This window comes from Vombatus ursinus, unplaced genomic scaffold (assembly GCF_900497805.2).
Source record: "Vombatus ursinus unplaced genomic scaffold, bare-nosed wombat genome assembly UNPS02010639.1, whole genome shotgun sequence".
Classification (NCBI taxonomy): Eukaryota; Metazoa; Chordata; class Mammalia; order Diprotodontia; family Vombatidae; genus Vombatus; species Vombatus ursinus.
The window spans coordinates 5,438,082-5,449,465 of record NW_020950417.1 but is presented as its reverse complement, the minus strand read 5'-3'; the positions used below and the strand labels follow the sequence as shown (position 1 = coordinate 5,449,465).

General features: G+C 42.8%; 1 protein-coding gene across 3 annotated transcripts in view; it reads right to left on the bottom strand.

Annotated features, from left to right (window-relative positions):
- FRMD1 (FERM domain containing 1) overlaps nt 1–10,583 on the bottom strand; it is a 96,562-nt gene extending 85,979 nt beyond the window's left edge. For 2 of the 3 annotated variants that reach the window (XM_027854865.1, XM_027854867.1), the window contains exon 1: nt 10,411–10,583. The gene's annotated coding sequence lies outside the window, so the exon portion shown is untranslated. Of the gene's footprint in view, nt 1–10,102; nt 10,259–10,410 lie in introns of those variants that run through there. The other variant, XM_027854866.1, reaches the window with a different exon arrangement.
- Nucleotides 10,584–11,384: the final 801 nt, after the last annotated feature.

The window sequence follows — 11,384 nt, the reverse complement described above, 5'->3', positions numbered from 1 at the left end:
ACACACACACACACACACACACACACACACACACACACACACACACAGAGAAGACCAGGAGACGAGAGAGAAAGAGAGGGAAAAGAGGAGAGTGAGGTGGGGGGAGGGGGTGAGAGAAAATAAGAAAAAGAGAAGGTCACTGAAAACATTGTTCAAAATGCACAGAAGTGAGCAGAAGGAAACCAAGCCAGGAAGCTTTAATGGTAACCCGTTTAATATGTTACATAAAAAGAAAAGCAAACAATGTAATAAATATTTGCTATTTCATGTATAATTGTTTTTGTTCTTTGCTTATGGAACCACTAGTCTTACTTGGTATATGAAAACTTCAGAATAAAAAAAAAATAAACCAATGACACAAAGATGGATGTAATTTACTTGCCCGTTTCATGATAGGTTAGTTTTCCTGGCCTCTCGCTGTTAACTTCAAAAGAAGATCCCATTCTGTAGCAAAGCTATGAAACCAGAAATGAGGTTCATAGTAGGTTAGAGAAGGAATCCCTTCTTTAATGTAATATGCCCCCATCTACTACTCAGTCGTTCAACAAGCATTAATGAACCCTCTACTAAGTGCCAGGCACTTAAGCCCTGAAGACACAAACAATGGCAAAAGACAATCCTTGTTCTCAAGGAGCTCTCAGTCTAACAGGGGAAACAACAATGTAAAATTCAAGATATATCCAGTGTAATTGAAGCTAATCTCAGATAGAAGGCATAATAGGCATTAAGGGGAAATCAGTGAAGACTTCTTACAGCAGGTAGGAGTTTAGCTGAGACTTCAAGGAAGTCAGAGAAATCAATAATTGGAGATGAGGAGGGAGAGAATTCCAGGCTTGGGGGACAGTGGGAATGCAAAGAGTCTGGAGATGGAATGAATGGTTCAAAGAAAATCAAGGTCAATGTCACCAGATCACCAAGTAATGGGGAGGAGTGTTGTAAGGTATAAAAAGAAGAGTGGGTGGGCTGTGAAAAGGTTTGGGAAAGCTTTAAAAAACAAAAAGAGAACTTTATATTTGATCCTAGAAACAATAAGAAGCCACTGGATGTGACTGTGGAAAGTGACATGGTCAGATGTGTGCTTTAGAAAGATCAATTGACAACTGAATGACGATAAACTGAAGTGGGGAAACACGTGAGGCAAAGAGAACAGCCAGGACCTACTGCAATAGTCCAGGCATAGGTGATGAGTGCCTGGGCCAGGAGGTGGCAGCATCAGAGGAGAGGAGGGGGTGTCTATGAGAGGTTCCCAAGGTAGAAACTACAGGACTTGCTATTAGATTGTATAAATTGGTAAGAGAAAGTGAGGAGTCGAGAATGATATCAAGGTTGTTAGCCTGGGTGACTGGGAGGTTATTGTTCAGCCGTGTCCAATTCTTCATGACCCCATTTGGGGTTTTCTTGATAAAGATACTGGAGTGGTTTGCCATGTCCTTCTCCAGCTCATTTGACAGATGAGGAAACTGAGGCAAACAGGTTTAAGTGACTTGCCCATGGTCACATAGCTAGTAAGGGTCTGAGGCCAGATTTGAACCCAGAAAGATGTGCCTCCTACCTGCCCTAAAGAGGGGAGAATGGTAGTGCCATTAATAACAACAGGAAAGTGAGGAAGAGGGGAGGGTTTAGGGAGAAAGATAATGAGTTCAGGTTTTGGGCATGATGAGTTTAAGATGTCTAACAGGCAGTTGGAGATGTGAGATGGGGAGGTGTCCTGGAGAGAGGCTAGGACTAGAAAATAGTTCTGAGAGACCTGGTTCCCCCCAGATATCTCAGTTTCCCTTTCTTAGAGTATAGCAGAGTTAAAAGGTAGGCTTCAGAACTGTGAGGAATGAAGTCAGAGCACTTAGTCCAGTAGCTAACATAAATAGTAAAAGTTTACTCTCTACCTAGTTCAGTACTACGAACCCTTAAAACAAATGCATTATTTGTCCTTGTAAAAACATGCTAATTAAATACTTTTCCTACAGGGGAGAGCTTGTATTTGGGGATATAATGAATGGGGTTAGTGATAGGGACCCCAAAAAAGTCAATGAAACAATAAAATGCACAAGACTGCAAAAGGAAAATCAGAAGGGGACACAAACAGCAATGTTAGTTAAAAGATGTACATAAAGGGGGCAGCTAGGTGGTGAAGTGGATAGAGCACCGGCCCTGGAGTCAGGAGGACCTGAGTTCAAATGTGACCTCAGACTCATAACACTTATTAGCTGTGTTCCACTGGGCAATTCTTAACCCCATTACCTAGCCAAAAAAAAAAACCAAAAAACAAAAAACAAAAAAACTGCACATAATCAAGATTCAGAGTTTCATAGAAAATACTCCTCTTTTTGTTCTCAGAATGTGGAAATGATTGTTTTTGTTGATGCCTGTTAAATTAATAATGATGAAAATTTAAATGAAAAAATGCTAGTTGAACTTAAATCCAATGCTTTAGACTGCTTGGACACATTAACATTTACTAATTATTCCTTATAAAAAACCCAGGGAGAAATAGACCTTTTATCAAATTTTTTTTTTTAACACAGAGAAGATTTTGGGAAGGAGTCCAAGTAACTTATGCAATCAGAAAATCTCCGAGTGGGAAGGACCTTCTAACTAGAAGCATGTACTAGTGCCCTGACAAATGGTCATCCTGCCTCTGCCTGAGACGTCCCCTGATAGCGAACTCCCAAAACATTCCATCTAATTCTTAGGAAGGTGTTTTTGTTTTTGTTTTTCCCATGGATTGAGCCTCTATCTGCTTCTCTGTTGTTTCTACCCACTGGTAAAACATGACTGCCTTTAAAATACTTGAGAAAGCTGTCAATCCTCCCTTCCCCTTGTCCCGCGCAGCCGCCGCCGCCCCCTCCCCCTAGCCTTTTCTGCTCCAGGCTAAATGACATAGCTCCATTTTCTTCAATGAATCCTTGCACCGACCTGTCCTTCTTCATCCAGCATGTTTAGTGGAGAAAGAGAGGATTAGTCCTCAGAGAATTCTCTTAAAATAGACTCCATGAGACCGTAACTAAAAGCTTTTTAAGGTAGAAGCAGGAAAAACAAAAAAGCTCTAGGGAGTAAGGATCTTGAAGACAAGAGTCATGAAAAATCATTTCCTACCTAAGAAATTCTTTTATGGGACTGGTTGACACCCTGGCGCTATATCAGCACTTTGGGCTGGTGAGAAAGTAGTACTATTGCCAGGCTCTGTGTACCTAGAGATACAAAGGCAAAAAATGAGTGGCCATGTCTACCTGGCAGCCACAGATCTGGAGGGTACTGGGCCTCAATTCTATTGGAAAGGGGCCATCTTGGTGGGATGGGGGAGTGGGGAAGGTCACACTGGGGCCACTAGGGGAAGGACCAAGGGTCCTGAAAGAAGAAATAAAGTCCACTGCTAACTATAGGCAAAGGCCAGAGTAATCAATGTGGAATTTAGGACGCCAGACATAATCAAAGTGAGTCACAGGCAATTAGGTCTTGAACCAAGAGTAAACATAGGATTTTTAGAAAAGGAAGAGTAAAGGAAAGTCCTAGACAAAAAGGTGCTATGCCCTGCTGCTCTCAAATCATAGGATTTATGATTATAGGATTATAAATCATATTCAGAGCTGGAAGGAATTTTAGCAGTCATTTAATCCAACCCTCTCATTTTGCAGGTGAAGAAACTGAGGCCCAGAGAGGTTAAGGCCCAAGGTCACAAAGGACCAGAATTTAAACCTCCCTCTTCTAACTCTAAATCCAAGTGCTTTTTTACTACTAGACTATTACTGGGAAAAATCAAAGGAATTAGTGTTAATACAGCATTCCTAAGTTTCCCATGGGATTTTAATAAGACTCCTGATCATTTTAATAGCAACCAGTCAGTATAAAAGATAACTCCAAGCACCTCATGTGTTCAGCTGCCCCGGATGTTTTTGTTACAGAATCTTTAATGGGGCAGCATGTGGCGTAGTAATAACAGCCCTGGATGTGGCATCCTGAGGACCTGGGTTCTGCTGTGTATTTACAATGACCAAGAAGCTTGACCATGGCTCATCACAGCATAGAATTTGAGGTAGAATAGACCTTAGCACTCTTTGTTTCTACTCCAGCAAGAGAAGAGCTGAGGAAAGTACCTCCCCTCCCATTTTGCAGAGGTGGGGAGATTTGGGGTGTGGAACACTGCCCACACTACACTTGATTAATGTGGTAGATATGCAGAACTGCTTTTATTCCCCTTTTTGAAAAAATTGTATTATTACAAAGGATGGCTTGTTGAATGGGGGGGAGGGTAATGTTTGGAAGAATGAAGGCGATAGAAAAACAATCAATGAACACTTTGGAAAGAAAAAAAAAGACTAGGTCTACTACTTACCAACAATAATTCAAGAAACATTAACTGTGTGATCCAGGGGAAATGATCTAAAGTTGCAGTTTAGTTGGGTCTGACTCTTTGTGACCTCATTTGGGGTTTTCTTGGCAAAGATCCTAGAGTGGTTTGTCATTTCCTTCTCTAGTTTTTTTTTTTTTTTTTTTTTTTTTTTACAGATGAGGAAACTGAGACAAACAGGGTGAAACAACTTGCCCAAAGTCACCCAGCTAGTTAAGTGTCTAAGGCCAGATTTGAACTCAGGGAGATGAGTCTTCCTGACTCCAGGCCCAACACTCTATTCACTTCCACACAGACAAATAAAGAGTTCCAAGAAGACTTCAAACTTGCTAACCTTTAAGAAACATTTATTAAGTGTCTATTGTATATTAAGTATGCAAAGATTAAATAAGTCTAGTGTCCCCTGACCCCATGGATTAAATAAAAGTCTAGTAAGGGGTTAGGACACCTGTAGATGGCTGAGAGATAGAAACCAAGTGCTCTTTGAGGAATGAGGGGTGATCTTCAAGTATGGTGACCAGAGAATCCATAGTATTTTAACTGAGATTTCAAGATACAAAGGATTTCACTGGGCAGACGCAGGCTAAGAGGATATTCCAGGCATAGGAAATTGCATGAGTGATGCATGAAAAACAGGAAATTAAGTGGTCCCATTTGAGTGGAAAAGTCCCTGATAAATCTCAAAATTTCAAAATGAATGCCCAGTTAAGGAGTATTGAAATTACCTACAAAAGATGGAGTTATAAACAAGAGAGAATAAACTGGCAAAGTTTGTATGAAGGATTGGGGAGGGGAGAAAAAATGGAAAGAACCATAAAGGGGTCATCGTGAATTTTTGTTTTATTTTATTTTATTTTATACTAGGATGGAGGCAGTAGGAAAAGAGAACCACTGAAGAGGTCAAAGGGACAAGGTTGGACAAGCTGATCAGGTGTGAGGGAGAGGATCCTGTCAAGACCAAAGAAGATGAAGGATTACTAGTATTCTGCCACCCTAACAGCACTACAACTAGGAGCTAGCAATAATATGCCATAAGGAAATACAGCATGACTCAAAGGGGCTAGCTATAAAGCAACTTGAGGAATGCAGGGCTGATCTCAAATTGCCGCTGTCACTGACTCATTCAGCCACCTTAGGCAAGGGTTTGGGTTCAACCCAAGCCTGATTCAGCCTCAGTGATCCAGTGAACTGGGGAGAACTTGGGTCAGTGTCACTGTGGTCTCTATCTATAACCGGAACTGAGCAGGGCCTGGTGGGAGCCATCTGTTTTGGTTTGGGTTTTTTGGAAGGAGCAAGTAGAGAAAGGTGAGGTGCTGCTCACCCTGGCCTGTGGGTGGTTCTGTGGAACCATCAGACTTCCAATGCTATGTGGAAATGATTCTGCCAATAGCTTATATTTGTATAGCTGAAGTCTTAGAATCAGATGACCTCCAAGACCCTTATCTGACTCTTACTAGCTGACTGTCCATAGGGAAATCTCTCTGAGCCTCAGTTTTCTCATCCATAAAATAGGGATGATCCTAATTGCACTACTTCACAGGTTTGTTGTGAAGGAAGAGTTTTGTTCTGGGGTTGCAAAGGGGAAAAGGAAACAGTCCCTTCCTTCAAAGAGTTTAGATTCTAGTGAGAGATATGAGTATATACAGAATATATGTAAAATATACTACTTAGGTAGCTGGGTGGCACAGTGGATAGAGCACAGGATTTGGAGTTAGAAAGACTCGAGTTCAAATCCTGCCTCAGACATTTATTAGCTGTGTAGACCCTGAGAAAGTCACAGGACCTTCCTCTGCCTTGCCTTCCTGAAAATTAAAATGGAGATAATAATAGCACCTGTCTGTCATTGGGTTGTTATGAGGATCTGATGAGTTAACACAGGTAAAATGAATTGTGAATTTTAAACTGCTATATAAATGCTAGCTATAATTATTACTACTATTAATAAAATAAATACAAGGTAGCAGCTGGGGAGACCAGAAAAACTTAATGAAGACTGTGGTGCTTGAACTGAGTCTTGAAGGAAGGCAGGGGTTCTAGGAAACAGAGGTACGGAGGAAATCTATTCCAGGCATGGAGGACAGGCAGAGCACAAGCCCATGTGGCTGAAATGCTGAGTCTAAGGAAATGTTAGAAGGCTAGAATGGTAGGAAGATAGAAAGGTGGAGAAAGACTTTAAATGTCAAACAGAATTTATATTTGAGCCTTGGGGCAATAGGGAACAGTAGTAGTATGTTGTGGGGTGTATGTGGGGGTGTGCTTTAAGAAAATCACTTTGGTAACAGTGTGGAGGATTGGTTGTAGTAAGGAGAAATTTGAGGCAGGAAGGCCAAGTAAAATGAGGTTATTGCAATTAAGTCAGGAGAGAGGTAGAGGAGACATACGCCAGATTTTTTGTAGAGATAGAAAGGACAAGATTTGGTAATTGACTAGACATGTAGGGTGAGTGAGAACAAGAAATCAGTCTTAATTTCTGAGTAAAAATGAAGTTTTTTCAAAAGATCTAGGGAGTTGAGAATCTCAGAAGCTCCCCTTGTCCCCAAACTGGCTGTATCTCAGGACTGACTGAACAAGTTTCAACATCACCATGGAGCCTCAGAAATTCAGTGAGTCACATAGCCTTTCCATTCATTTCACTCCTTCAACATTCTTAGAGCTAAGCTATGGCAGGTACTCAGGGGAATTTTCTTTTCCTGTCTCCCCCCCCCCCCCCCCATTTAGCTCTAATTCTGTATCCAATGGTAAGGGTAGAGCAAAGTCAAAAAGTCTCTTAAGAGCTTGAAGGGACCCCACTAAATCACTTAGGACAAAAGTCACTTTACAGATGGATAAATTGAAGACCAGAAATCCTATCTTCTTCCAAATTTCCCTGTTACTAATAGGGGCACCAACATGTTCCCATTTACCCAGACCTGAAACCTTAATGTCATCCTCTACTCCTTATTCTCACTCACCAGATACCACCAATCATTTGCTAAGTCTTGTTTATACCTTCACATCATCTGCGGTAGATGCCCCCTTTTCTCCCCTTACAAAGCTTCCACCCTAGATCAGGTTCTCATCACCTCTCACCTGTACTATTACAGTAGTATTACGAATAGTCTCCATACAAAAAGTCTCTCCTGACTCTCCAGGACTTTAGCATTTAAAGGTCTTCACAACCAGATCTTTTCCTTATCTTCTTATGTTGGATTCCTCTCCATAGACCCCAAGATCCAGCCATACTGGTCTACTTGCTATTCTGTACAAGATGTGCCATCTGTCTCTTTCCTCTGGCTGTCACCCATCTCTGGAACACTTTGCTTCATCACTTCCACCTCTTTGGATCCTTCCATAGGAGACTTTTCCCGGGCTTCCACTCTAAAGCTACCTTCCATATACTCTGAATGTATCTTAGCAGTACCTATTAATTTATGCTGTCTCCTTCATTAGAACAGAAGCTTTTTTGAGGGCAGGGATTATTTTTGCCTTTCTTTATAATCATAGCATTTAGCATGCAGTAAACAAATTCTTGCAGACTGATTGGTGGTGGTAGTAGTAGGGACTAGTAGAGTCAACATTAGAACTAAGGCCCTCTAATTTCAAATCCAGTGCTCTGTCCACCACAGTATCAACAGAAGACTGATAGAAAGTCTAAACATAAACCACAGTGGACCCTGTGTCCAGAGCCCTGGATGGTGCCCTTAGCTTGCAGCGTGACCCTGGGTGAATCACTTAACTTCTGAGAGGTAGCTTGGCATAGGGGGAAAACCCTGGAATTAGACCAGATGTAGAGGTTGAATCCCAGCTCTGATATTTGCTGGCTGTCTGTAAAATCACTTAACTAGACACTGGTTTCCTTATTTAGAAAATCATGAGGATCAAATGAAAATATTTGTAAAGAGGCATATATTAGCTCTTATCATTCTCCTCCATAAAAATGGCCTCAAGAAGCATTCCCAAGATAAGTGGGATGCATACAAAACATTCCACGAAAGGAAACAACCCAAATGTATTCCAACAAACAGGCAGGTCTCCTTATCTGTGTACATAGCAGGCACAGACCCACCTCTCAAACACAAAGCCTCAAGATCACCTACCTACAAGCACAGGCAAAGCCAGAATGGCCTCTGACTGACTTTTACTCTATTTAAATGAAAAAAGACTGGTGGTTTGGCAATTTGGGATGATTCATCAATAGCACACTATCTCCATTTCTTTAAAAGAAAAAAGTTTTTCTTGATTTTCCTAGCTGTTCCAGCCCCCAAGTTGGATTCCGCTGGGTGAGGTTTAAGCCCAGGTCAATTCCTCTTTTGTTTCCAGGCACCTGTGTTAATTCTTCATTCTAGGACCTAAGGGGAGGGAGTAGTGGGCGGGGGGGAGATTAAATAATAACCGAAGGGTCAAAAGGAAGGTTTGGAAGCTTTAATTTAATGTCAAACAATAGCAGTGAAGACTTTAAAGGGCCTTCAGGTAGATCGCCAAAGCTATCAGTTATTTCACTTAATCTTTTGAAGACTTTTCCTCATTAGTAATTTTTAAGCTTACTCATCAAAAATTCCTCCAACTTACTTTTTCTCTTCACCCACTGATTCAACCTCCCTCCTTGTAGCTGAATTATTTTTCAAGGAAGAAAGAAAGGGAGAATGCTTAAAAGACCTTGACCAAGATCTTAGTTGCAGAATTATTTAAAGCAAAGTTTCTTCTCACTCTCAATTTCAGAAAAATCCATAACAGCCCGTTATCTTATGCCTCTATATACAAGTCTGAGTAATTCACCACTACGGTAAACAGAATTAACTTTAGTTTGTTAGGAGGGCATTATCCAAGATCATCTGTGGGCCGTATTTTAGGTTCCATAAGAATTGCCTTGAGGGGATGGGGCGAAGACCCAGTTCCAGACACTGACTGCTGGGAAATGGGATCCTCAAAGATTTTTCCTCACTTCTACCACAGACAAGGATCAACCCCCAAATTAAGAGTAGGTAAGAGCAAATTCGAACTAGTGCGGATGAGTTTCTTCCTGCGAACGAGATTAACCTTTAAAAAAAAAGTCCCGAAAATTTTCTAAGGGCTAACACTCTTCTAGGCAGAGAGTTTCTAGACACCCCTGAGGAGAGCAGTGGAAGCGTGTTATCATCTGAAAAAAAAATACTTAAGATCGAAATATCCTATCCCTTGCAATTCTAATCCAAGCACAAGTTGAGCCATCAGCTAACCACCTACCATCATCTGCCCAGGGAAAAGCAGATCAAGTGCAGGTAGTGAGTTCTTCCTAGAGAAAAACTCTAGGAAGTTTGCGCTAAGGTGGGGGCTCTCAGCAAACCCTTAGAGGCATCGCCCAGGGAGAAGAAACGTAGTGACCCCAAAGGAGTACAGCAACCTCATCCCTCACGTTATAACGAACAATCTAGTAATCTATATCTTGGCTATAAATAATAAAGTACCAGTGGGAGAGAACGCATCAGGGCTAGGACTTCTGAGGGCTAACTCTTCCACTGCTGGTGAGGGCTTTAGGGCAACGCCTTCAACTTGCTCTCCTCTCCCCGGCCGGGTTGAGACTGCGGTAAATAGGTACCCCGCGCCAACAGGTGAGTGCAAGCCCCACCAAATGCTAACTATGAACGTCAGAGATGACATCCCGGAGAAGCTCAAGGCCAGAGAGAGATACACACACACACACAGAAGAATCGGCGGCAATAGCACAAACGTCTTGAGAGGGAGAACTTGTTGCATCGCCAGCCCGCAGCTCGTGGCCACGGCTAGCCCTTTAATACTTACACCCGGCAGCTCCCCCGGGAACGCTAGGCTGGAACTCCGACTCGGTTCTCACAGCCCCAGCTCAAGAGCTGGGGACCCGAGAGAGCTTGGCTCCCAAGCAGACGGACTTTCGCGAGCTCCAGGCGGCTGGTTAGCAATCCTCTCCTAGCTTAGGCGCACCTGGGCTTCTCCAGCTCGGCTCACCAGCTAGTCAATCACTCAAGCGAACAAGTTACCGGGCCCTCCCCGCGGCGAAGGGAGGGGGAAGGAGGGGGGGGGGCTAGGCAGCGGCTCTACAGAAGAAAGTTCAAAAGAAGAAACCTACTCACCTCTAGTCTAGAGTCGCCCGGGTCCTTTCCTAAGTGTTCCAGCAGGTAGGGGGTCTGCAAAGTAAACGACTTAGAGGGACTGACTGGTTGGCAGTCCTTTCATTAGGAGTGAACTCCTAAGCATCTTCCCCTCACCTCCTCCAAGCTGGTTGGACTCTCCCACCCCTGGCAGATTGTTGTAAACACACAGCGAATGGGGCTTTGTTGCCTTCTCAATGGAACCACGTGGAGAGGCGGGTCCGGCTCCTAGTAATTCCTGAGAGAGTGACTCAATCCCGCCGCTCGCGATTGGCCCTGGCGGGTGGAGCGTGAGGGTCTCGCTCCTTCCTCCGATTGGGGGTTGGCTGAACCCGTTGTGTGGAGCTCCGGAGGGGGTGTGCTAGGATAGACGGGGTTTAAAACCGCTGTGGTCTGTGCGGGTTCCCTCTGCCTATTGTTCGGCTCCCTTTCCTCGGCTAAGCTGTATAAAGTGCACGGTAGCGAAGATAGAAATCCCCAGCTCTCTGGGAAAAAGCGCATCACTTGGGGTAGAGTAAAACTGTTCGACCAAGTTGGTAATCTATGTAAAGTGATTTACAAACCTTCGACTATAGAAATGTGAACTATTATCACTGAGTATGTCTAATTCTGCAGAAGCAGAACTCCCCATTTTAATTTCCTCCACTCTCAATATACCCGGCCCTATAAACTGCAGTACTTCACCCTGGCACTTCGTATTTGTATTTTGTGTGTACGTCTATAAGTCACTTGGGTATGTGTGTACATATACATATCTATACATAAGTACATATACGAATATGTATACGTACAAATACCTGTCTGGAGGTGCTGTCAGACATAAGATACACAACATACAAATGCAAAGGAAATCACTTCTCCATTTGAGCTTTTCAAGTCAACAGGTATTAATTATACGTTTACTGTGTGCCAGGCAACGGGCTAAGTGCAGGGGATGCGAAGAAAGGCAAAAACAG